Here is a 26,668-nt window from a genome sequence, read left to right as displayed (position 1 = left end):
TGAATTGGCTGCATTACTGATACCATATTTATTTTCGTGTGATGGAAACATATGATTTCAATTCAGGAATGACTCACGATACTTATGAAGCATGTGAGCGGGAGAATGGAGTCACAGCGACTTTACCAAGCACGACACAACACAAACATCCTCTCATACAGTTCAGTGGAGTTCAGACTGAGTCACTGACAAGCCCCAGACACCATCCGGAAGAATTTCAAAAGCCAGTTATGGAATCTTTAGAGGTTCATCATCATTATCAGAAGCAAAGCATTATCGTCGTCATGGGTCGTAGGATTAGTAGTAGCTATCGTCGTATCCATGATCGTCGTAGTAGTTGTAGTCGTTTATTAATATTAATGTAATTATTATTGGCATTTCTATTGTAATTAAACTGAAGGTCATAAGAACGTAGACATTGTTAGATTTAGAAAAGGTTTTAATATCTTGGCTAAAGGAAACTGAAGTCAGTTTGAACCTGAACCGAATTAGAATTGGTCTTCACCAACCCATGCTGTCGTAAGAGGCGACTAACGGGATCGGGTGGTCAGGCTGGGTGACTTTGTTGATGCATGTTATCGTATCCCAATTGAGAAGATCGATGCTCATAATGTCATTCATTCGATTGCCTGGTCCAGACTCGATTAATTACAGACCGCCCTCATATAGCTGGAATGTGCGGCGTGAAACACCAAACAAACGAAAACAAAAGAATTAAGGTTGAAAACGACTTACCAAACACCCACATCACAGGACTGTTAGATGGGGTAATGGTTTTCGTGAATTTTGAATTGACAGGTTGTTTTATGACAGCACGAGATGTAAATGCATTGCGAGTGTTAAAGGAAAGCGGTTGCATTCCAAAACATCTCAGCTCATAAACGCACGCAAGACATGTGCCAAGGTTATCGGCAAAACACAGAGAGGGGTCTTGGAATGGCGCTGATGGGACGCAGGCAAGGTACACAAGGGACAGGCTACGAATCGGCGGAAAACCACGTGGTTTACCACCTCACAGGAGGACCGCATGTTACATCTGCACAACAGCATTGTAACGGTTACGTCATCGGCGTTGCCGGAATAAGGTCACCGCATCACCAAGATGGCAGTGGCAAGATGATTTCGTGATGCATGAATAATCAGGACTTCAGACCCCATTGCGGAATGGCCTTGAACCGGCGAAATAGATGTCAGTGGTCTCGAACTGTGCGACGTTGACATCGACGTGACTGGTAGGATGCGGGTGTGGGGCGGGATTTGTAGTGAAAGGAAGACCCGTCTTGTCATCATCCGTGGAAATGTGAATGATCATATACTGCAGCCAGTTGTCCTTCCCTATCTCAGAAGATAGCCACAAGGGTACTGTTCCAACAGGACAAAGCCTGGACCCACACTGCTAAAACAATCCAGGGCTTTCTCAACATCAATAACGTGCCCTGTTGCCCTGGCTGTTATCCGAACCCTCACAGAGAGAACATCTCTGGGTACATCTGGACCGCATAATCAATAGGGTCATCAGGGGGCTTACGTCATCGTTGAGGCGTCTTGTTTAGGCACCCGAGACTTTGTGATCAACTTTCATCAACAGTGTTTTTTGTTTGTTTTCCAAAGCGATAGTTGACACCAGGAAGCGTCCTTTGGCGCAATGTACATAAGTTGTGTTTTTGTTTGTTGTTTAACGCCTCACGTAGCAATATTCCAGCTATATGATGCCGGTCTGTAAATAATCGGGTCTGGACCAGGCCAACCAGTGATTGACATTATGAGCATCGATCCACACAATTGGGATACGATGACATGCATCAACCACGTCAGCGAGCCTGACCCGTTAGTCGCCTCCTACGACAAGCATAGTCGCCTTTGTACCGTAAATCACTGAACTTTACATTTCAAATGAAATGTGTATATTTTCACGTTTTCACTTTACAAGCAGTGAAGTAGTTGATTTGCGTCCTTTTCATCAGTAGTATACATGCTACTTATATTTGGCTTTTCCCCTAAAGTGTTAATGTCAGAGAAACTTTCTTTGGTCGTGGTATAATACTAATGTACATCGTGTCCATCTATCACAGCATATATAATTAATTTATGATGGATATGGTTAATTACCTCCAAGATGAACCAAACCATCATTACCAATAATTGCATTGATACAATCGACCTATGAACTGACCTATCGATATTCGGGTTCAGCTGCATGACCGTTTTAAGGTTGTTTAGAATATCTGAGGCGGACTTGAATTTGTTTGTTATTTTTCAAGACAGAAATATTCAGACTACAAACACGACGATGGCACACAGTCTACCAAGTCACAGGATCTGACCCCATCTAAAGTGTAGACGATATTTAAGATACTTGATGTACTTGGGACCTATTCTGACCCAGAATCCCCACGTGTGCTGTGATACTGACAGCAATCATTCAAGCATCCAATCATGTTTGTCTGGTAATATATTGGCATTTCTTTCCAATCACCTCTGTGGTCATTTTTGGACTGCTCAGGATTTAAATTATGTTCACACTCGACCGGCCATTCCCAAAACATCTCGGTCACGTGGTTGTTCTAGTCCATCATGGACTCTGTACCGGATCTCTACATATTGGGAGACCGCCTCCGTGGTCTTGTGGTAGAGCGTCCGCCCGGAGAGCGGAAGGTCCAGGGTTCGATCCCGGGCCTCGTCATACAAAAAGACGTTAAAAGATTGTACTTGTTGTTACCCTGTCTGGCGCTCGGCATTAAGGGGCTAAAACAAGGACTGGTCGGCTCGGAGTCAGTATACTGTGTCTGAGTGGGGTATTCATGTTAAACTGCGGCATGGTATCTCAGTGGGCTGGCACTATAAATCGGCATCAGTCCGGACTAGTACAAGCAGCCACACACACACATACACGTGCATGCACGTCGCTATATAAGTGCAATAATCTTGGACGCGACGTTAAACCCAATTTCACCTCACCTCACCTCTACATATTGGGAAGCCTCCATCGTAACACGTGGTTGCTAGAAGTTTTCAACTGTAATACACGTCTTCGTCAATTTGCAACCAGAGTGCGTATTACACAAATCACCTCTACCTGCCCTTATTCACTCATAAGAGCGGTCCAAATGTCGGCTTCCAGATTTATCCGAATCTAAAATTATGAGATTGAAAATACAGAACCGTAAGGAGTCGACCTCATCGAACATGGTCAGATTTCAAGATACACTCTTTCTTCTTGAGGGCTGCGGAGAGTACGCCATCTGACAGGTGGCAACTGAACTGGCGTTCTTGTGGCGCAACGTGCTCAGAAAACAAGGAAGCATCACTCCGGAACGCGAGTCTAGTTAACGTACGGTCTGACTGACAGCTGTTGCTAGATGTCGACATTGCGAGTGTTGCACTGGGGTGAAAATATTCATAACCTCGCTGGAGTACCATGACATAACGTTTACTCTCCAAACAGACTCTCAGCCCTTGAAGCATGCTTGATACGCGAATGATAATACGGCAAGCTTTCAAAACAAATAGCGATGGGATAACGGTGGAGCTTATGCGGACAAACAATAGGAATTAGGTAACAATGCAAGAGAGTGAGCCATGCCTGCGTCAGAATAACGTGCCATTCGCCTCGCAACTCTCATGGGCTTATGTAACAGCGTAGTCACTAGATGATAGGGCTTTGAGGAGCACGCGAGCTCGGGTGTTTGAAAACACGGTAACAGAATGTGCGTATGAATACATATTCTAGGAGTGTTGATTATGTTGGTTACCACTGTTGTCTCTGGATTAAGACCGGGCTGCTGTGTGGACTGACATAATACAGGATTGGTTTACTGAACCGTATGAAAGACATCGACGATGCACGTGTAAAACATTAATAACAGATCTATATTGAGATCTCAAGCAGCCCAAGCAACTCCAAAGGATCATAAAAGACCGTTGGGGGAAATCTGCTTACAAAAAACACCCTTAATTATAATATATCTACATCTATTATATCAGATTACAATGTAACTATGGCCTCATCAATGCCAGGTCCAGGAATGTGGCTCCATCGGTTGACCGAAAGGAACCCTGTATAAAAATGTTCCTGAATATAACTGAACTTAGATCCCCGAGTTGAAGCCATCACTATGATTCATTGGGAAGGTCCTCATACTCAAGTTCAACTTGAAATACAACGATTGCATATCAAGCTTGGTTTGTTTGCTTGAGTGGTTCTCGTCCTCAGCCAGCCAACATGGTGAGTTCCTGTAACCACTCGTACGTCTAAACAGTCTCAGAACACCGAAGGAATCACATCGGCGCGGAGAAACTGGAGTGATATTGTGTAAAGTCACTTACGACGTCGTGCAAGCAGTAAGTGCCATTTCTCACCAAGACAATCTATCACACTCACAGCTCCACTTTTTCGGCATCCCTCCTTTTAACTAAGTATAGGGCAAGCAACGATGTTCTTAACATCCAATCTTCACTGACAGGCATGCATAACATATTTGTCGACTCGACGTTCCAATAGTTGCAATTCCAAATCACAGCAACAAGCACCTGCTCGGGCTACTGAAAAAAGAAGACCTTGAACGCTACACTTGCTTGTCCCTTTTGGCAGGTGCATGTTCTACGTTGGAACGTATGTGTTATTTTCGTTCTAATTGAGTTTAATACGAAAGATTACCGGAAAGCATCTTTCTCCAACTTCCCTACCCCTGGTGATGTCGTAATAAAGGTCCAATTGAAGGACGCAGTCGTGGTATTGTTGTTGTCACTGGATGATCAGATAGTTTTTGCTTTGTCCTTTACTAATCAAATTATGGGAACTTGAGAACAGAGTGGGTTTTCACTGTAAGCTGTATAAATGTACACTAGGTTTGAGACAAAGGAAGTCAATATATTTCTCATGAAGCAATGGTTTGGACACATTTACGCAGATGGCAATGAGTGAATATGTAGAACAACGAACGACTCCTCATTGAAATGTGATTTTCATTTCATTTCATTAGTCAATAGTGTTACAATAAAAAGTGACTGTTGATTTATTCTGCAATCATCAGGCTATATTAAACTGTCTGTAATTTATCTAGTATGGGACTCCCAAAGCAGAAGCTAATAACACTATCCCACTCGGACACACAACCATATGTCCGGTCATTGTGACCACCTAATCCACATCTACTCTTACAATGCTGTTGTTCTTGGGACCTGTCCCATCACAGAAACACGGAGTTGAATAGAAATAGAAGTAACATGTTTTACATATTCTGGTAAACTGAAGAAATGAAGGAACTAAGCAACGCGTGACCTCAAAGTCATTCGTCTTGATAATATCAGAATAAACCTGCGGTTTAGTTGATAATAGATATTCATTTCTCTTAACGGACACACAAGTGTCGTATTATCTCATTTCTCCTTAGCTATTATTGTAGATACGTTTAGTTCTACATAGATGTATTTCTGACTCACCTGTTAATATTATTAATTTGATGTGTTGAGCTAAAAAGTCAGCACCTGTACAAGAATGCATATAAGGATATACTCTATCGTGAGTTATGGACGTTTATAAGTAAAACTATCAAATATATTCGTGAAATCGATACCAATTAGATGCCTGGGCCTGGCTTTAATTCAACTTTTATGAACTGTGGTAGACATAAATTGAGATATATATGACAGGTGGCTCACGAACAGCTACATCACGTTACAGGGTGTTCGGTGCACGACATCCTCACGTCCATACTCTTACACTCATGGATAGACTGGTACGGTAAGATCAATGCGTCGGTGATCCAATTGTTTGAGATAGCATTTCAAACATTTGAAGACTTCCACATGGTGTTCCTATGGTGATGGGATGTACTGCCGTGACATGATTCTATGACACATCGTGGCAGGCTTTGGTATTCTCTCATATCTGACCGCCATTTATATTTCTGCTGAAGAATCTTTATATCCAATCGGCTTACCCACGACCTACTGCAAGTTGATATGAGATGAGGTGAAATTGGGCTTAAAGTATCGTTCAAGGTTCAACATCGATAGGGACCTGCATGTGCGCGCGCGCGCGTGTGTGTGTGCGTGTGTGTGTATGTGTGCGTGCGCGCGCGCGCGCGTGTGTGTGTGTGCGTGCGTGCGTGCATGTGTGTGTGTGCGCGCGCTTGTGTGTGTGTGTGTGTGTGTGTGTGTGTGTGTGTGTGTGTGTGTGTGTGTGTGTGTGTGTGTGTGTGTGTGTGTGTGTGTGTGTGTGTGTGTGTGTGTGTGTGTGTGTGTGTGTGTGTGCGTGTGTGATCATAAAATTTCACGGTGGAGGACCCATCAGTCTAAAAAGAGATGCCGAGTGCCATTCCCTCTTTTGACTTGTACCATATGTGCCCGTGTTGTTTTTTCCGGACAACCACTTGACTTGCCCTCGCATGTGTTTGTGACGAATGCCATCAGTTGGGCAGGATGCGCTCACTCTCGCGAACACGTTCTATCATCACTATTTAACAATGCTCTTGATATAGTCGGACATTGTACAATTGACTGCTTTTAGCAGAGATTCCTTTTGAATATGCACAGGGTTTTGTCGCTTTTATTTACTGCGAGTTGAAAGGGTTTACTCGTAGTGCTTGATATTGAAAGACTTCAGGATGATGTTTATCAGGAGTGCTTGAAACTGAAAGGTTTTAGGATGACGCACGGTGTGAGAAGGGAGATAGTTCCATTATCTCATCAACGGTGTGTGAGCCATCGTCACTATCACGTCATGGCATCAGCTGAGGCGATACGAATTTAATACAAAGCGGATACTATATTTGAAATCAGACGCCGTTCAAAGTCGTTTTGATAAAACTCACTGATTTCATTGTCATTGCGTTTCAACCTTACTGGTAACAGGTAGAGATCACATCAAATACAAAGTTTAGAACAACAAGCATAAAGATTTGGAAACAGGGTTACTTGTTGTATCATCTATTTAATACTATTCATATACTTTCTCTGTTGTGCAAACTGTGCGAGGGGCGGTTGATATGTCTACCATAGGGCATTACATGCTTACCCTTTTCGCGAACACCTGGTGTCATCACTTATTTTCAGTGGTCCATTCATATCATTTTTGCCTTTTTCGCCAAATGGAATCTGTTTCCGTGGATGGTCAACATCAACATTCTGGCGTTGACGTCTCATATTCATGGAATCTTTAATATGTTAAAAAGTAATTGTAATTGTTGGTTCGAATCCCGGTTCACCCCGATTAAGTTTCTAGGTTTGTGAGCGCCATACCCTTGCTCGTGGATTTCACGGAAGTGGTAAACGTCTAAGACCTGCATCACTTCGGGCTTTCCTCCCACATTAAGCTGACACGCCGTAATATGACTGGAATACTGAAATACTGGAAAGCGGCGTTTAACCCAACTCATTCACTCATATACTGGCCCATGCCTAACTGACCATACATCTACCAACATACCTTTTCCAAACTTCGTAAAAGCATTTCTATACGAAACTTTCTTATATCTTTTTAACTTGGCGAAACTCTAATGCATTATTTGCCATGATTTCAAGAGCAGTTAATCACGGCAAGCTGCAGCAGTTTATCTGGAACCTCTGTTCGACGAGATGTTGGGAAGTTCAGACTAATACACAGCGGGGACAGTATTTGTCTAGGTACGTTTCGCTCAATCGAAACCAATTGATCATGTGAAGCAACAGTTATGTCTTTTAAGGACCACGGTAGACACGCGATCCAGCGCTGGCCATCCCGACAATAAATCAAGATATGACAGTTTCGGCTATTTCGTCGATGTCCAGGCCGAGAACGAAGCGCAGGCAGTAATTGAGCCTCGCTGAACGGATGACTAGGGTTGTTGGCAACGGAACCGGGTGTATAAAGTTGGCCATAAACCTGGTCTATGTGTCTGCGCAGGAGACCCAACCCCTACACTCCAACACGCATTCACAACAACTCACAAGTGTATTGAGAGCTTTCAACAGTCGCTCTCAACTCTGTTCTTCTTACGTCCATTAGGACGAGTCGGCAAGTCAACTTTGGACCAGATATAAATGTTTAAAAAAGAAGTCCCCCTTAAGACGCTTTCCCAATCAGCCCATAACTACATTTTGGACAGAATCCAAAACCGTTGTGGCGAAAGCTACTTTCCGAATGATTGGGAGAAACACAAATATTTATAATGATTAAATGTGCGAGATGGAGGTAATATAGCCAGGGTATAAAAATATAATGTGGTGGGAACATTCTGTAATTACCCACCTTTCTCACTCACCCCATTGGTCGCCATATAAAAGGGCTGTACTTAAACTCAGGCCTATTCATAACATCTATGAATACTAAGCCAGCACGTGGCCATATAGACAGTTAGTAACACACTATTACAAAATGTGCCCATCTACTGCCTCGTAAAACATGGAGCAGTTTTACTGCCTGAGTATTATGGGGATTGATCAATAGCAATAATCGAGCCCAACTGACGCGAATACTTATCTTTATGAATATCGGATCAAATCAATAAGTTTAGACACTCTTTGAAACGTCGTTGGAGACTTGTGTATACATTACATATCAGAACGGAGGATTCCTTCACCGCGGGAAGGGCGTATCATGGGCTTATAAAGTAACAGCGTCTCAATCTGATGTGGAAATGAGTCAGTCGACGGAATAAAGCAATGAACTCAATGTTCAGTGTGTTGTGAAGTGGAATTTCAGAAATAGAAATCTAAAGACTTGAAAGCTTCAGCTATTTCGTTAAGGTGAAGTTGGCTTCATTAAATTCCACTCATTTCATTTGTGCAATCCTGTGATGACTGTTTAGCTTGATTATGATGTAGTTTGTGTATAATTATTGGTCTTTAAAACATTCTGTCTGCTTTTGATAAAAGGATCGTTTCGTTCCCATTTGTAGGCAATTACGTACATAAAGGAATTGATTTTCGATTTCAGTGTTGAATGATACGTTTACAGTTACCGCCAAGCTTAAGAACATTACTGTTTTATTGGTTAGCACTAATGTTGTCGAGAACCCTTTAAATACATCAGTTTACACTGTCTGTAAATGCTTCCAAATTTTAAGAGTGCGGAAGATCGTTGGTTCTATCCCCGACCGTGCCATACCAAATGGCGTTAAAAGATGGTACTTGTTGATACCCTGCCTGACACTCCCCATGAAGGGCACTAAAGATGGACTGTCTGAACATAATACAAAAAATACTCGATCTTCCAAATTTCCAAAACACACACAAACGATGGTTTAAACATCTTGAATAGCCTTAATCTGAAACTTGATTTGTGAAAGCCACGGGTAACTCACTCAGAAAGCCTTGGATCAACGTAGGATACACATACAGCCCAACCCTGATTGTATGACAAGCGGGATGACTGTAACTATATCGGCCTGGTTTCGTCCTTCTCAATATTCATAATGTCGTGAATTCAGATGAATTTTATTATGATGGAGTACTTAAAATGTTTCAAGAAAACTATCAATGTTGGAAAGGCTTTAATAACGAGAGAAATATTAAGAACACTATGATGGCACGCTAGGTCAAAAACCTCTGTCGTAGTATTGCGACAATACTGCTATAAAAAGCTGACCAAACCTTGGAAACAAAACCGACGATCATCTGATTTTGACATGACTTTTGCCTCAGACAACTGTGCTATTCGTGCCTTCATTGATTCTCAGTGATCCATTCATATGGTTTTCACTGTTGTGTGGCTTTTACGCCCAATGGAATCTGCGTCTGATTGTTCCCTGGTCTTGAAGTTTTATATTCCGCAAGTTTAAAAAGTGACACTAAAGAAAGAGTAGGAATCTACGTCGAACAGTAAACTCACGTTGAGATATGATTGTAAACAATATGGATTCACATGCCCAGATATTCCACATGTTCCATTGCTTTCTCTTGAATTCAACCTCTTGATAACTAGCGTACATGTGTTAGTACTGGCAAATGTGCCTCCGCAGAACACAGACGGGTTTGCTCTGGACTTACAGAAACGTCCCGTGAAGTACACGGTGACAGGTATTATATGGGTAGCACACCGGTAGTGAATAGGCGAACAGTGACACAGCCACAACTGACATGACACGACAGGATCTATAGGTGGCCTTGCTAGGGTGTTCTTGTGCTAACACAAGAGAACCATACCTTAATTGTTTTCCCACTCCCTTCATTTCTCTCCCTGTAATGTGCCCTTTGATGTGTTATGGAGCGACTGTGTGACATTTGCAATGTACATACATAACGACATCGTAGTTGGATGTTTATGATACTGTAGAGTTACGTACATGTACTTTATATGTACGGTTCTTGTCCAAGTATTCCCCGACTATATCACTGATCTATCAGCTATATACACGTTGCTGGAATATACATGATGAGTAATTCTAATCTATATAGGACTTTGTTTGGCCTTTCTCCCACTTCTAGCAGCGCGAAACTTCCCACTCATTCCAAAACACGTATATCTTGCTTTATTGACAGCAAATGTTTTCTGATTATTAATTAACCAGATCCCAAAACACTATATGTAGAGAAAATTATCGTTCACATCTTTAGAAGTTTTCGATTTCTTTGGCGCCACCTCGAGCAAGCATGAAGCGGATGTCGTAGTAACGGCTTCAGGTGGCATTTAGAAGTTGGTATTGAGAACAAGGGAGATACTTCTATGGATATGCAACTTACAACGAATGTGACGTTTCTGTGTCGACACTAACACCAAGTACTTGCTAACGGTGTGAGTATAAACAGAAACGTTGCATTCATTGTAATGAAGAAGTTGTATATGAACTCCCTTGTCCATGTCGTCTAGTCACACACAGCACGCATACATTGCACACACATACAAAGTGTCCAAACACGAAACAGAAGGAGAAATGCAAACCACTTGAGTTGGTACCAGCTGATAATCCATGTGCTCGTTTTGTATGCGCTACGTATGAGATACTCAGCCTCGTGGAGAGTCCAGTCGACATAGACATCTGCATAAAGGAAGCTGACGATCACGGTTATACACAACACGAACCCAGCTGACACATTCGTTAGAGTAGTACTAATAGTTTTACACGAACACACAGTCAATCTATTAATGGCCGAGTGAGCCACTTGACACCGATGGTCATATCCAATCTCATAATATATACCACTTTCTTCTCATCACAGCAGTTTGTTTGTTTCTTCTCAAAACAATCCACTCTCATGAAGGTCACAGTAGACGGGATTTCAAGGAAAAATCCGTACACGTGGCAAAAATGTTCACTGAACTAATGAATTAACCGTAACACTGAAAGGATGATATGGGCAAAAACTTTCAATCACATAAGTAATATGTTCATTTCATTCTATTAGAATATTGGAATCATGCCGTAACACAAAGGAAATGGAAGCGAAACGTAGGTCACGTGACGACCGAGGGCAAATCAATTACTTGTACATTAAAAGAACATCAAGTAATCCTACAAGGCACTGGTTTAATCAACATCAACGTACAAGACCACACACGGTAATCTTAATGTGGCCACATATATATGGCTGTCATCATTAAAACATTTGTCTAACCTTTCCTTTGGTGCGGCTGACTGGTAATGGTACATAATAAGACCTTTAGGAGATATATAAAATGTACAGAGTTGTCAAGTAAATTACTTTATTCATTTGAAAAAATATATGTCAGAGGAAGAGGTGGGTATGTGATTGTACTTGATTTACTGCAGCAACTCTAACGAATCAGGTCCGCCTATCGCTCGCTTTGGGACGGGAGTGGAGCTAAGCCTATTGAAATCATTGTTGTATTCATAGATTGAAATAGTTTATCAGCAATTCATATCTTGCTCGGTTTCATTTCAATATCTCCTAATGAGATCTCTTGAGTTCTCGTGAGTTCTCTCCCGAAACTGCGGCTGCGCAGGGCAAGCAAGGGGAGAATCGGTACGTGATGCTGTTGTGGTGTACTTCTTAACACTTGGCGGAATAATTCATAACTTCTTTGTAAATAAATGGCGAATAAAAGAAATGATAACTATTCGAATGATCTCTGGATCCTCCAGACTAGATGTAGCTTCGGAATAATAGAAGGACGAAACCAGGCCAGTTTAGGCAGTGTCCATTAAAGTGACAAAACCCTGCCCATAATTATAAGAAATCTCTGGTGGAAGCAGAGGCTGTTGTACGAGTCCGACTCTATCATAAGCATGTGTTTATGATTCAATATCAAATACCGATGACATCCGGAAACGGGCGAAGTGTAAAGTTAATTACGGAAACCGTTGGAGGATTTGTAATCCTGTGAACATTAGAAGACATGTTCACATGGCTGACAGGAGCCCTTTTCTTATTTCACGTTCGAGTTCAAGACACCTGGTATGAACTTAATACTTACTACTTAAATAGTTCTAAATGAGTGATAAGGCCAGGGAGTGCTCGTATCCCATCTCGTCCACGGCTACACCAGCCGATTTGCATTCCTCCCCCTTCCCATTATCGAGCTTCTCAGTGTCTTTATCTGTACGTCAATAGATATACCAGACCCCGATGTCTCCCAAACATACACGATCCTAAAAAGAAGGCTAAGACCGCGAGTGAAAAAATACACAGAACCGCCAATCTCCTCCCTTGTTTCTTATCAGGAAAAAAACCTTTCACATAAACGTTGATCGAAAAGATTATATAAAACAGCTTGTCCAGTTCACTGACAATGCATATATGGCGAAACGTGTTTCGAGTCTAGACCAGAGTAAATTCTTCCCCAGTTGTGTTGTACTGATATTTGCATGGATAATAGAATGATCAATTGTGACGTACATGATCTTACCTCGTAAAAAACGTCGACCTTTTACTTGGCAACTGTCCTTTGATGCGCTTTCATTCCCGACAATATTGAGAATACACCTTTCCATACGAAAGCAGATAACTGTTCAAAGGTACAAAACGATTACTGGATCCAAATACCCTGACAAAGCTAGCCTATAAACAGGCTAGACTTTAAACTGGGGGCGGAAGTCTGGATAACTCATTGAAGAGAAGGCGTGATCTACAAACCTTGCATGTCATTTTTTTCAGTTTTGGTTTGATGAATCCGATAGAAGTTTTTACGTTGTTGATTATGCAGAACTTTCCAAGTCCGTGAGCTCGCAGGGCGGATCCGTCGAGGAAGCGAGACTCAGTTTTCTTGTTGTCTGTCTCAGGATAATCACTCGGGACATGTACAACCGTGGATCAGGGCTGGTGAAGAACTGTTGTTTATGTTGCGGAGCTGACACGCGCTTTCCTGGGGTGTTCTCGTGACATGGACACTTTTATTGAAATTTTCAGATATAAGATGGTAAAATGATGACGAAACAGATTTCCTTAAGTTCTTATGCCGAGGTACACAAACTGCGATTCAACAGTTTCACGAAAGTAAGCGCGTTAAAAGATGAGATTCCATTCAGATCAAGATAGGTGATGAAAGCTCTGCATGTCAAATGAGATTAGACTTTCAACAAATGAGTTGCCAGACACCCCGCGGGAATGCATTTTCATTTTGTGATTTGAGAACACCTAAATATTTAAAAAAAATTCATTTTGTACGATTTCATTATTAATTAATTTACAATGACAAAATTTGACATATTTATATAGATGGCATACACGTGGTCCTCTCAAACTAGGAAATTAAACATTAATAAAATTTGTAAAAACCTTTGCAAATACCCCCAGATATAACCAAGTGGAAAATACTTCGAAATGAAGTTCCAAATTTCGATATATACGAACTTCGTTATTTTCAAAATATTCCCGGGTCAGAATTGCTCCCCAGCAAGCCATGCATGTCACATGGGCAACCACATGGCTCGGATTGTCAGCCTGGTCGGGCTTGGTTGATCGCATGTCATCGTATCCCACACTTTGTTTTCTCCAGATTCAATTATTTACAGGCCGCCGTCGTGTAGTTGGAATATTGCTGAGTGCGGCGTTGAACAAAAACATATACTAGTAAACAAACCGCCGCGATAAGCGTGGGTGGTTAGACCGAACGTAATCATACCCGGCCGTTCGCTTCACCGAACTTGGTTATATCGATACGTAACTGAGTCTAGTTTAAAATATTAATTTGCAAACATTCAATCTGCTTCCGGCAGGTATAAAGTTCTGAGTTTCATAATTTCCTCAGCCCAATGTGTTGCCGTCCTTCCCAGCAGCCCGGCTTAACGCTAATCTGTATGAATGTAACACTACACGCAGTTGGCTAACAAAGTCAAGATAAGGTAGGAAACGGATCAAACGTCTGATTATATGAAACTAATCTGTCCCCCGGATATCATGTCGTATCCTGCTCGTAGATGAGGAGGACCGTCTGATATTTTATGTCAAACCTAGACAAAAGTCATTCTAGCTTAGACAAGTAATTCATAACAGCCATAGGCAGTTCATCTATTAAGACACATATCAAGGGAGCATCGTTTTTGAACATTACCTCAGAGCGAGGTAGGAATCAGAAAGCTGGTGAATGCCATCAACATTGCCTTCAAGTTGCTAGTTCAGTCTGGGGTCTCGTTTCGCCACGATAACATATTTTGTGTTATTTTAACTTTCACGAAGCCCCACGGTTCCGAGTTGTGAGAAACGTGTATGAAGATGCGCAAGCGTTCTGATGCGTAACTCATATAGTCAACGTGATTCAGAAGGTGGTGACCCGAGTTCCTTCTCAAGCCCACTATTGTGAAAGAGGTTCCACATACCCCTGGCTATACCCAATGGTGTATGAACCGTTTAGTTGCAAGTCCCCATGACGGGAGATGCTGAGATTGTATGGTTCCCTTTAGATGTAACACATATCTTGCCTTCCCCAGGCACGTGTGGATATCCCTCCACACAGCATAATTTAATGCTCGCTATCATGTCGGGGGATTCATTTCTAAACTGAGCGCTTAGTATTACCATATCTTTTCGTTATCAAGACATTTATAATCTGCAAGATCGCACTCGACATTTCATATACGTGTACACATTTGACGTAAATATGAGTCACTTTCAAAAAATTAATTGCCCGCAAAATGAGTTTGGAATAATGTAACCCTATTTTAGACGATGTATAATTTGGGCGTCAGCGCACGTTGTATAAACAGATGTGATGCTATCAATCAATAATGAGAAAGAATGTATGCCGAAAGTGAAAAATGTTATACGTAAAGTCGCCGAAGCGTTCATTATTGCAGAGATTTGTTTGCTGGTATTGACATCCTTGTTCATTAATGAAATCACACTGCTAGAAATAGGAGATACGGCGTGAAATGAAATCGGACTGATCATTGAAGCGAAATGCTCCTATCCGCGTTTTCATTAATACAGCCTTTATGTGGATTTCGTCGCCAGCAAACTGCCATGATACCAGCGTGACGTCAGATGGGTCAGAGGCGCCATTTGTAAAGGAAGTGACTCTAACGCCTCGTTTTGACCTTGTTAGCCTCGATTCAACTTTAACCTCGGTCTGAGTGACTGCCGGCAACTATATCCACTTGATGGGGATTTGTTCGTGTAAATGTCACGCAAGGCGGCTTTAAGAGCGAGAAACAGTGTATCTATTTGTAAGGTTAAGCGACGAGTGTAAATATTGACAGACGATAAAAGATATGGTAAATAAACAATCTGACAGCCATTGACAGCAGGTGATGAGGCCAGGGGAGGAACAATGGAGCGTTGTGGCTACCACCAGTGTGTGAAGTCAGCTGCCATTTCAGGCTCTGCCATCCGAAAATAAGCAGTCTCGTCTGGGTCCTAAAATAGCCATCAAAGGGCCTATAAGTTAATTGCATCATTATATGTATGTCCTTTTAAAATGAGGAGTACGGAAGTTTATATTACCATATAGCAAAACCATTTGCGTATGTCTGGACGGAATGCGAAGATGACAATAATAATATAACGCAGTTGAGAAAGTACGTATCGCGGTACTCAATAAGTATTTACCTAAAATTGCTTTTATGTAATATTATGGATTTTCATTTCTTATTTACTTACCGACCCTGATTGTTTTATTGCAGGTAAAGTCTCTATTGACCAATATTTATCGAAAGAGATGATGATATTTGAGAACAATGGTGCAATGGTTGCCAATAACAATCATATATAGGTAATATACTCTTCCCAATAGAGTCAAACTGTGAATTGAATTATAAAGTGTGTTATCTTCAACGACCCTCATACTATCGACCACTGGTCCATCGGGGATGGTTTTTAGCCTAGTGACTAAAACGTGTGCTAGTCACGCCGAAGGCCCACGTTCGAGTCCGCACAAGAATACAAAGACCATTTCGTGTATCTCCGTGGTGGTGGTGTAATATTGCTCACAGCGGCATAAAATAATACTCACTCACAGGGCTTCCGTTTCAGTACAATCAGCCCAGCTACAGCTATAGCATCCCCCGTTATAAAACCCAAGTAACTTATTAACTCGTACACTCAATCACCAGGCAAGGAGTCCTGGTGCAACACATGGTAACAGTGTCATGTTAATGCACAAATAAGTATTCACCTTAAAACACCACGTTATTTTACTACACGAAATTTGACACTGCTCTTACAAAGTTCGTTTGAAACGTAGCTCTCTTGAAATAAGCTTAAAGACCAGCCTATGGTGTATATGTGAAGACAGACGGATATAGACCAGGTTTGTATGTGTTTAATTACACGATTACCCGAGGGTCAAAGGAACTCTGTCATGCTATGTTTCACATTCAAGAACATGCAAGACCAGCTACGATCCTTCAAGTCAGTTAACATGTTCATTACCTTTATCAACTGCTTTGAAATTGACCATGCCTTGAACTGTGATTATAAACCTACCCTCAAAGAATGTTCCAGGCAGATTATATTTAACCTTCTTCAAGAACCGTTTAGTCAGTAACCTTGTTAGAGCACTCTAAGGTGCATCTGGAGGTTAGTGTAAGTGGTCTGATATTTCGTGTTTGATGTTTGTGTGTGTGTTAGTTTAGGATGGTTAAATATAATATTCGATGTCATGTCGACTGGAAGATATGTCGGTAGTGATCATTTGAATTTTTACTCATTTTCATATATAACAAATGTTAATATTTTGGATTATACTCTTATTGTAAAGTACAGATTCTAGTACTTTTGGGTTGAGTCCTATCCGAGAAAGTACGAGAATCTGTACTTTACAACGATAGTGTAATCCCAAATATAACATTTGTTACATTTGACTTTTGTCTAAATAACTTTGATATTTATTTATCAGATGGTATGTCATACAATGGCTTCATACATTCTTAGGCATTTATTGCTGAACATTGTTGAAATTGCATCACATTGTGTTTCAATAGAAGTTCATATCATTGTATTTTGACAATTGTTAGTTGTCATGAATGTAGTATTGTCTAATGTAAGCAGTGGTGTGGAAGTTACTATATTTAAATGCTTTTGGAGTCAAGAGACTATAAACTAATCTAGCATGGTCTTGAATTGTCTAGAACAGCTATAGACTAATACAGAATGGAATGTCATTTTCTAGAAGATATATACGTGGGCGAACGCGAGCCTTTGTCATCTCACATTTCATCTCATATTACATCAAGACCAGCTTGTGCGTGAAGGTCATTGTTTTCACCCTGAATATCAAGCCGAGGAGGCTTGACCACTGTTATAAATACTGCTATTGCAATTAAACTACCACTGAATTTTGTACAGCCACTCTATTGTGCACTGCCATTGTAATTGCTGTGCAATAATTTGTATTGATTTGAACACCTAGTTCATTTTACAATACAATTGTTAACTGTGTACAATTTCCCCCTTTTGCTGGTTGATTTCAACTGAATCCTGTTGCGTATAGATTTATGGATTAACTAAGTGTGTCAATTTGGACGTCGGCACGTAACACGATGATGCAATAATTCTAAATCAATAAGTCTACATCTAACATAATTGATAAATGTTTAAAGCAGAGACCATGGTACGATTTCGCTCATATTCCGACTATGCGTTTATGACTCATTATTAAATAGTGTTGAAACTAGTTGTTCGCGAAAAGGTGAGCGTATCCTGCCGCACCGGTGGTATCCGTCACAAACACTTGCAAGGGCAAATTAATTATTATTATTCTCCTGAGAAAACACGGGAGGCCTAGCCAAAATGTGGAATTAAATCGGACGTATTTTTTTACACCGATCGGATAAATATATCTGAAATGTCCTATATATGGTACTTTTTGGAAGCTTTACTGAGGTTTTGTGTGTGGTAGTCCTGATCAAACATCTGAGCAGAGTCATATGAAGTTTTTTGAAATCTTCGTAGAATGAGCATGCTCAATTGTACCTCAAAAGTTGTGAATTGAAGACATCAAAGGCTGGAGCTTCTGGAATATTCCTCGACCTAAAGGGAACCTTTATGTATAGATCTAAATATGTAAAAGATGACTGGATTCTTGTATTTCTAGCTCGGGTGGGTACATCAGAGGAAGGGAATTAACAATTCGACAATTATTAAACGATATCAGACCCTTGTTTTTACCTGAAGCATATGTTAAACTTTCTGCCCAAATTCCCTGATTTTGATTTTGATTTTGCCAGTCCGTACAGAATATAAATAGATCAGCAAGAAGGATAGCACAATTGGTGCCCATGGGGATGCCTACGTCTTACCTTTATCTCATTCCTAAGTTTCACATCGATGTTATCAATGAGAAATTCAGCATTTCACATACCGTTTTCTCAGGAAACTTCAGGAGAGATTTCCTTTTACTTTTGACAGCATTGTCCTCGAACGTTGAAGACAGAGATGTATCTATATCTATGGTCACCACGTTCCGTGGCAAATGCCCCATGGATCAAGGAATGAAGTTTTTTCTTATGTTTGTCACAAGGGATAGTGGTGTACAAAGCTAAAAGATAAAATGACTTGAAATAAGAGTTCTTGGCCCTTTCCTGAGATTTCCAACATTCAAGCAAAACATCAAGAATCCACATGCTATTCATTCCACTTGTTATAAAGTTACGAAAGTCCTTCCGTGATTGACTTAAGAGGCATGGGTAATCTTTGAGACAGGTTTGCGTAGTACGTTTCCTGTACCAAGCAAAATAATCTCTGTCTGTGTGGATAGCTGAACATATCTTCAGGCGTTAGGGTCAATTCAAAAGTTGAAATGTATTGATGCGTGGTTTGGTCAGATTTTTTCCTCAGTTAACAAACTGGCCTTATATGTGGCATTATTTGATGAGATGGCTCAGTCGTCTAAGGCGCCGCAATTCGCTGTGCAGCAGTGAGTCCCTGGGCCACGTCAGAAACCCATAATTGTGTGTTCGAATGCCGGTTCGCCCCGATTATGTTTCTAGGTTTGTCAGCATCCTACCCGTGCTCGTGGGTTTCCCTAAAGTGGTAAACGTCTGAGACCTACATCACTTCGGAAATTACTCCCACATTAAGCTGACACTCCGTGATATTACATGAATACTGTTACAAGCGCCACAATGTTGTAGAGTTCAGTAGAATTATCCGTGAAACATCGAGTTCTGTCATCAACGGAACTTTTCAACTGACATTCACGACACGATGAGTTTGAGTCAATATCTTATCTAATTCACATACTGATGTACATCGCACCCAAAGGCTGGCTTCTTCGCTCAGACGCGTGCGTTTGAGATTTTCTACAATACATTGTTAATTGTTAATTCAATCAGGCGTGCACAACGGCCGAACAACATCCCACGACATAGTTCAGTTAAACAGGTCTGTCTTAATCCATTAATGTGATTAGTACTAATGCCACCTCCGTGATGGCGAGGCTAATGAATCAGGACATACCTGGCCCAGGTACGGGAAGGTCAAGACGCTCCTGGTACCCAAAGATAAATCCCAGTGTAAGTACATCAACGTTATATCAATTTTCTAGTGTCCAACTTTCTACATGTTTTCATTAAGTTTTTTCGTACGCGTGTCATTGATATGTTTCATCTGAAATGGCATTCAGATATTTACGAAAATTCAAGATATGATACATATCGTCAGTTCAAGTCAATGCTTGAACCAGAATCTTATTCATCAAACTTACGGTACAGGAATTTTCGTAACATCATTATCATCCGTTTTAGACTTGGCCCGAATGATCTAAAAATTAACACAGGAAGATTTTCATCTGTTGAGAAATCCCTAAAGTTATGCCCATTCTGTGACATTGTTGTCGAAGATGAATACCATTTCATGTTTATTTGCCCTATATACGAAAATCTAAGAAACAAGTACTAACCGCATTGGTTTTTAACGCAGTGAGATTGTCTTCATTACTGTCCTGCAAGGATCTTCTAACACAACATCAACTGGCTTTGTACATTCCTCATGCGTTTTTGTTACGAAGTGAATTGTTACCTTGACCTTATTATAAATATGTTATGTAACTCCGTTGTATATGGACCTGAGGCCTTTCATACAATAAAGAATAATTGAATTTAATTGCATGTTTTCACTCGTGGTTATATTAAGTGAATCGGTTTCTTACGTACATATTTTCATATCCTACATATGTTTTTCATATTTTAGTGCCAATCAACAGTGCAATATGAATTTCTCTTGGGATAATAAAATCTTATCTTATCTTACGCCAAAACATGAATATTGTCAGCTGAACGGCATAAAGTAGTACCACTAATCACATATCTTGATACTATTCGTTGAAACTAGAATGCAAGTGAATATTTCATAAGAAAGTGAGTGACACAGCCAGCGCACCTGCTCATAAACACCCGGCCCTGCAGTGTGTATGTGGGTTTGGAACAGACACGCACCGATGATAGAAGGAACGTATTTATCTTAAACGCTATCGGTATACAGAATCACATAAATGCATCCAGACGGTGATTAACAAATACATAGAGGGTTTTATATACGCATCTGTTTACGACGCGAAAGTTGAGTTTTTTTCCGCGTGATGGGAAGGACAAACTACTATGTGCAACCAGAACAGAAAACTTATGATGTGGATATATTTGTTTATCAGCGATAATGTTGGCAAAACGTACAAGCCGATCACGAGAGGGCCATCATATCTGCTCCGTTTTAAAAGGGGTTTGACGTCGGGGCGACGGAGCATAGCTGTTATCAAGCCTATATAGAGTCATGATTGATGTTCACTGTGTTGATATTAAAATGTCCTGCTGTATTGTAGGGCATGTACAAGAGCTCGGATTCTTATGGTTCTCTTGGCATCAGATGACTCTGCATTGTACCATTGTCACCTCCTGGGTAGAGCGTCGTATGACCCGATCTGTTGATCGAGGTATTTTCCATTACTGTTCGCACTACGTTCATATAGCTAAAGCAGCTCATTACTAACGTACCAATCTGACTCATATCTATAATGTTCCTGCAGGAAGCGAGTTTAATTTGTTAACTGCTTGACGCGCTGGTCCGGCATGTTGAGTTGACTGCTGCGCGGGACTTCTTCATTGTATCGACCTCTGGCTGGTGTGATGCAGATTATTTACAGGTCGCCTTGATATATCTTGATTACTGCGTACTACATAGTAAAACCAACAATACCTAAACAGTCTACCGCAACGGTTCCTTTATGAGAAAACGGTACGTGTTTTGAAATATTCGAAGGGCAGTTGTTTCAGACCTCAACGTCATAACCTGGTTGTATTGTCTGGGCATGGAAACAATGTCAAATAAACTCAAGATGAAGCAAGACAAGAATAAATTCACTTTAAGTATACTCCTTATATCGCTTGAAACTGTCGTTTTGATTTAATTGTTAAGTTAAGTTACATAATACATTCCTACGGAGGAGGTGAGGTGTCATAAGGTTTAACGTCGCGTTCAAGATTATTGGGCATATATTACGACGTGCATGAACGTGTGTGTATGGCTGCTTGTACTAGTTCGGACTTATGCCGGTTTTAAATGCTGGCCCGATGAGATACCTGCATGCATACCCTACTCAGGCACAGTTACCAGTACTTGTTAGTCCTTTTTATGCCGAGCACTAGGCAGGTTATCAATAAGTACCATCATTTAATGTCTTTTGGTATGACTCAGTGGGATGATCGAACCACCGACCCCCCATCTCTGATCAGACTCTCTATCCACTGCAGCGATACGCTATGGTGGATATGTCGGGGCAGATGGGGTCCCCGGGGGATGCGTATTGGTTGGTGAGGCTCTGTGACATGGCTCTGTGTGTGTCACCGTGCCACGACGTATTTAGTCACAGGTTTGGGTAGTTCAGATTAGATTACTTATATGCACTCGCCCACCTTTTGTCACTCACTCGCCCACCTTTACTCACTCACTCTCCCACCTTTACTCACTCACTTGTCCACCTTTACTCACTCACTCGCCCACATTTACTAACTCACTCGCCCACATTTACTCACTCACTTGTCCACCTTTACTCACTCACTCTCCCACCTTTACTCACTCACTCTCCCACCTTTACTCACTCACTCACCCACATTTACTCACTCACTTGCCCACCTTTACTCACTCACTCACCCACATTTACTCACTCACTCTACCACATTTACTCACTCACTCGCCCTACTTTACTCACTCTCGCACCTTTACTTACTCACTCACCCACCTTTACTCACTCACGTCCATACCTCAAATGAACCATTATACGCCTATCTTTTGGAATGTAAATGGAATATTATTGCTAATTATAATCATACAAATTATATGCAAGAGTAGGATTATGTTGAGCCTTAATGACATAATCTGTTTTATGATAATAAAAGCCCTGATTAACCAACCACTCCCAACAGATATTTATTTCAATTTACCGATGGTCGATTTCGCTGTTTAGGTCGCTGAGTAAATCTCCCAACTTCCCTTTATACGTGGCTTGGTGTACACATGAGCTCAAAGAGTCAGTCATTCAATAAACAGCGAGGAGTTGGTTCCTGGTGGAGTCAGGTAAACCTTCACAGACCTCTGTACTCTACGAAGCACCTCCTCCCCCCAACCTACACTTGGCCGATAACTCCATCCCTGCGAGGCTAATGCGATCTGTCATAGTCTAGTGGTTCTCCGCATCTGATGAATATCATTTAATTGCGACTAATTACGAGTTTAAAGGTTGGTGGGAGTTCAGGAGAAGGTAATGCAGGTATAAATTAATCGATGAATACTCGTCGAGCCCTCCGCAGAAACACTCACATTAGAACCGGTAATCGTCTTGCCCAAGACGAGGAGGAATATAAAACGTTACTTTGTTGTATAAACATCACAGTTCAATAACGCAGAATCCTTGGATATAAGCCGTCGAAACTTTAGGCGTATTGATATTGATCAAAAGAAAATAAAAGCGACAAATCAAAGAAACACACTCATGAATCACTGTTCCTTTGTAATGACACGGTTTTGTTCAAGTGATGTTTAGTTAAAAACAATGGCGCTGTTACATTAACTACACTGTTTCGTTAAAGTGATGTGTAGTTACAAAAGTGACACTCTTATAATCACTACACTGTTTCGTTAAAGTAATGTTTAGTTACAAACATGACACTGTTACATTGACTTCACTGTTTCGTTAAAGTGATGTTAAGTAACAAACATGACACTGTAACATTCACTACACTGTTTCGTTAAAGTAATGTTTAGTTACAAACATGACACTGTTATATTCACTACACTGTTTCGTTAAAGTAATGTTTAGTTACAAAAGTGACACTCTTATATGCACTGTTTGATGTTTGGTTAAAACAAATATGACACTGTAACATTCACTACACTGTTTCGTTAAAGTAATGTTTAGTTACAAACATGACACTGTTACATTGACTACACTGTTTCGTTAAAGTAATGTTTAGTTACAAACATGACACTGTAACATTCACTACACCGTTTAGTTATGTTCAGATGCAATGATGACGCTGTTTCATTACAGTAATAGCATTGCAAATGCATTATGATGAAACAGTTTCGTTTCAATGTGACACTGTTTCGTTACAGGGATGGCACCCGTAAGCTTTACGGATGCCCGGTGTGAACAGAAGACCACATCACTTCCAACCTGAGACTGATGACGGTTGAGTTTGTCCCCATTCAGGACGAGGTACACCTATATAGGAGGTTATCGTCTACTCCGCCAAACCACACAACCTCATTAAGCACCAACCATATTTAATGAATATCCAAAAGCCGAACTTATTCTAACCTCATTGCAACAACAGTTTACGGTATCTAAATGAAGCAATGAAACAATGCCGACTCATGAAGCAAACATTCTATCATCGTACAAGTATTTCTGTGCTTATTCAACCTGGAGGTGTGTCGGGTCGATGAAGATGTGCTGAGACAGGTGTCTGAGAGTTATTCCCCTTGAAGCCGCGTGCCACCAGGCGGGGTTCACCTGTTACTGCCTGTCATACAAGGAGATTATTTGGTGGAGGTGGTGGCACACATCCAAATGTCTTCCTTCTTGAATCATACACGGTCTGGTTACATGAGTTCTGGATGCAGAACTGAAAAAAAACTGATTTCAGGGAAAGAGACTATTAAATCGAGGAAAATCGATACTGGTTCCGTGTACTGTTGTCAGTGATAACATCAGGACAATGAAACAAGCGCCGATTGTCAATCTATTTGAGGCAAGTTCGGAAAATGGCAAAATCACCATCACCAAGGGTCAAAAATTAAAATATTTCTCCTCCTTTTCTTCAAGCATGATTTTCAATTGTCGATTCGTGAACAAATATGAAATGGATCCTGGTTACAACATCCGAGGGTAAAGCAATTAACCTTGCTCGCGACTGATTGCAGACAGCCCACTAATGGTGGGATTGAGCTGAATTAGCAGTTAAAGTAACAAAATAAGGGATTATGACGTAAGGAAGTGGAAAAGCAAAGAAATTAAGGCTGACGGAGGACGGCAAGGGCCAATGGAGGACAGAAAGAATGACAAAAGAAGAAGCAAGGGAAGAAATACAGGATAATGAAGGAAGGACGACATAAAATATGAAAGAAGGGGAAGAGACATAGGAAAGAATAAAGGATGAGGAAGGAAGGTGAAGTGAAAGGAGTGAAGACGAATTGACGAAGGGCGAAATGAAGGATAATCAAGGAAGAAAGATCAAGCTGAGATAAGAAAAGCATGCTAATGACGGAAGGAAGGTGAAGAGCAAGAGAAGAAATGAAGGTTAAGGAAGGAAAATGAAAAGCAAGAGAAAATGAAGGTTAAGGAAGGAAGGTGAAGAGAAAGAGAAGAAATGAAGGAAGGAAGGTGAACAGAAAGAGGAAAATGAAGGTTAAGGAAGGAAGGTGACGAGCAAGAGGAAAATGACGGATAATGAAGGAAGGTTAAGAGCAAGAGAAGACAAGAAGGAAGAGAGGTGAAGAGAAATAAAAAAAATGAAGGTTAAGGAAGGAAGGTGAAAGGAAAGAGGAAAATGAAGAATAAGGAAGGAAGGTGACAAGCAAGAGGAAAATGAAGGATACGGAAGGAATGCTAAGAGCAAGAGAAGACATGAAGGAAGGAAGGAAGGAAGGTGAAGAGACAGAGAAGAAATGAAGGTTAAGGAAGGAAGGTGAAATGAAAGAGGAAAATGAAGGATAAGGAAGGAAGGTGAAAAGAAAGAGGAAGGAAGGAAGGTGAAAAGGAAGTGAAGTAATGACGGATAGGGAAGGAAGGAAGGTTAACAGCAAGCAAAGAAATGATGAATAAGGAAGGAATGTTAACAGCAAGAAATGAAAGGAAGGATAAGGAAGGAAGGTGAAGAGCAAGAGAGGGAATGAAGGATAAGGAAGGAAGTTGAAGAACAAGAGAGGAAATGAAGGATAAGTAAGGAAGGTAAAGAGCAAGAGAGGAATGAAGGATAAGGAAGGAAGGTGAAGAACAAGAGAGGGGATGAAGGATAAGGAAGGAAGGTAAAGAGCAAGAGAGGAATGAAGGATAAGGAAGGAAGGTGAAGAGCAAGAGAGGGAATGAAGAATAAGGAAGGAAGGTTAAGATCAAGAGAAGAAATGAAGGATAATGAAGGAAGGTGAAAAGAAAGAGAAAAGTGAAGGATAAGGAAGGAAGTTGAAGAACAAGAGAGGAAATGAAGGATAAGTAAGGAAGGTAAAGAGCAAGAGAGGAATGAAGGATAAGGAATGAAGGTAAAGAGCAAGAGAGGAATGAAGGATAAGGAAGGAAGGTGAAGAACAAGAGAGGAAATGAAGGATAAGGAAGGAGGATGAAGAGCAGGAGAAGAAATACAGGATAAGGAAGGAAGGTTAAGAACAAGAGAGGAAATGAATGATAAGGAAGGAAGGTTAACAGCAGGAGAAGAAATACAGGATAAGGAAGGAAGGTTTAGAGCAAGAGAAGCAATGAAGGATAAGGAAGGAAGGTGAAAAGAAAGAGGAAAGTGAAGGATAAGGAAGGTGAAAAGAAAGAAGAGGAAAGTGAAGGATAAGGAAGGAGGGTTAAGATCAAGAGAGGAAATGAGGGATAAGGAAGGAAGGTTAAGATCAAGAGAGGAAATGAAGGATAAGGAAGGAAGCTTTAGAACAAGAGAGTAAATGAAGGATAAGGAAGGAAGGTTAAGATAAAGAGAGGAAATGAGGGATAAGGAAGAAAAGTTACGATCAAGAGAGGGAATGAGGGACAAGGAAGGAAGGTTAAGATTAAGAGAGGAAATGAAGGATAAGGAAGGAAGCTTAAGAACAAGAGAGGAAATGAAGGATAAGGAAGAAGCTTAAGAACAAGAGAGGAAATGAA

At 40.9% G+C, this 26,668-nt stretch overlaps 1 protein-coding gene across 3 annotated transcripts in view; it reads right to left on the bottom strand.

Moving 5' to 3' along the window:
• The window catches only part of LOC124136774 (muscarinic acetylcholine receptor M2-like), a 264,939-nt gene that overhangs the window by 80,393 nt on the left and 157,878 nt on the right, over positions 1 to 26,668 (bottom strand). Inside the window, exon 1 of one of the 3 annotated variants that reach the window (XM_046502801.2) lies at positions 12,788 to 12,929. The exons of the other annotated variants lie outside the window; for them this stretch is intronic. The gene's annotated coding sequence lies outside the window, so the exon portion shown is untranslated. Of the gene's footprint in view, positions 1 to 12,787; positions 12,930 to 26,668 lie in introns of those variants that run through there. 3 annotated transcript variants of the gene reach the window in all.

This window comes from Haliotis rufescens, unplaced genomic scaffold (assembly GCF_023055435.1).
Source record: "Haliotis rufescens isolate VD_foot unplaced genomic scaffold, xgHalRufe1.0.p SCAF_31, whole genome shotgun sequence".
Taxonomy (NCBI): Eukaryota; Metazoa; Mollusca; class Gastropoda; order Lepetellida; family Haliotidae; genus Haliotis; species Haliotis rufescens.
Note: the sequence above shows the minus strand (reverse complement) of the source record. Positions and strands in the feature narration are given on the sequence as shown.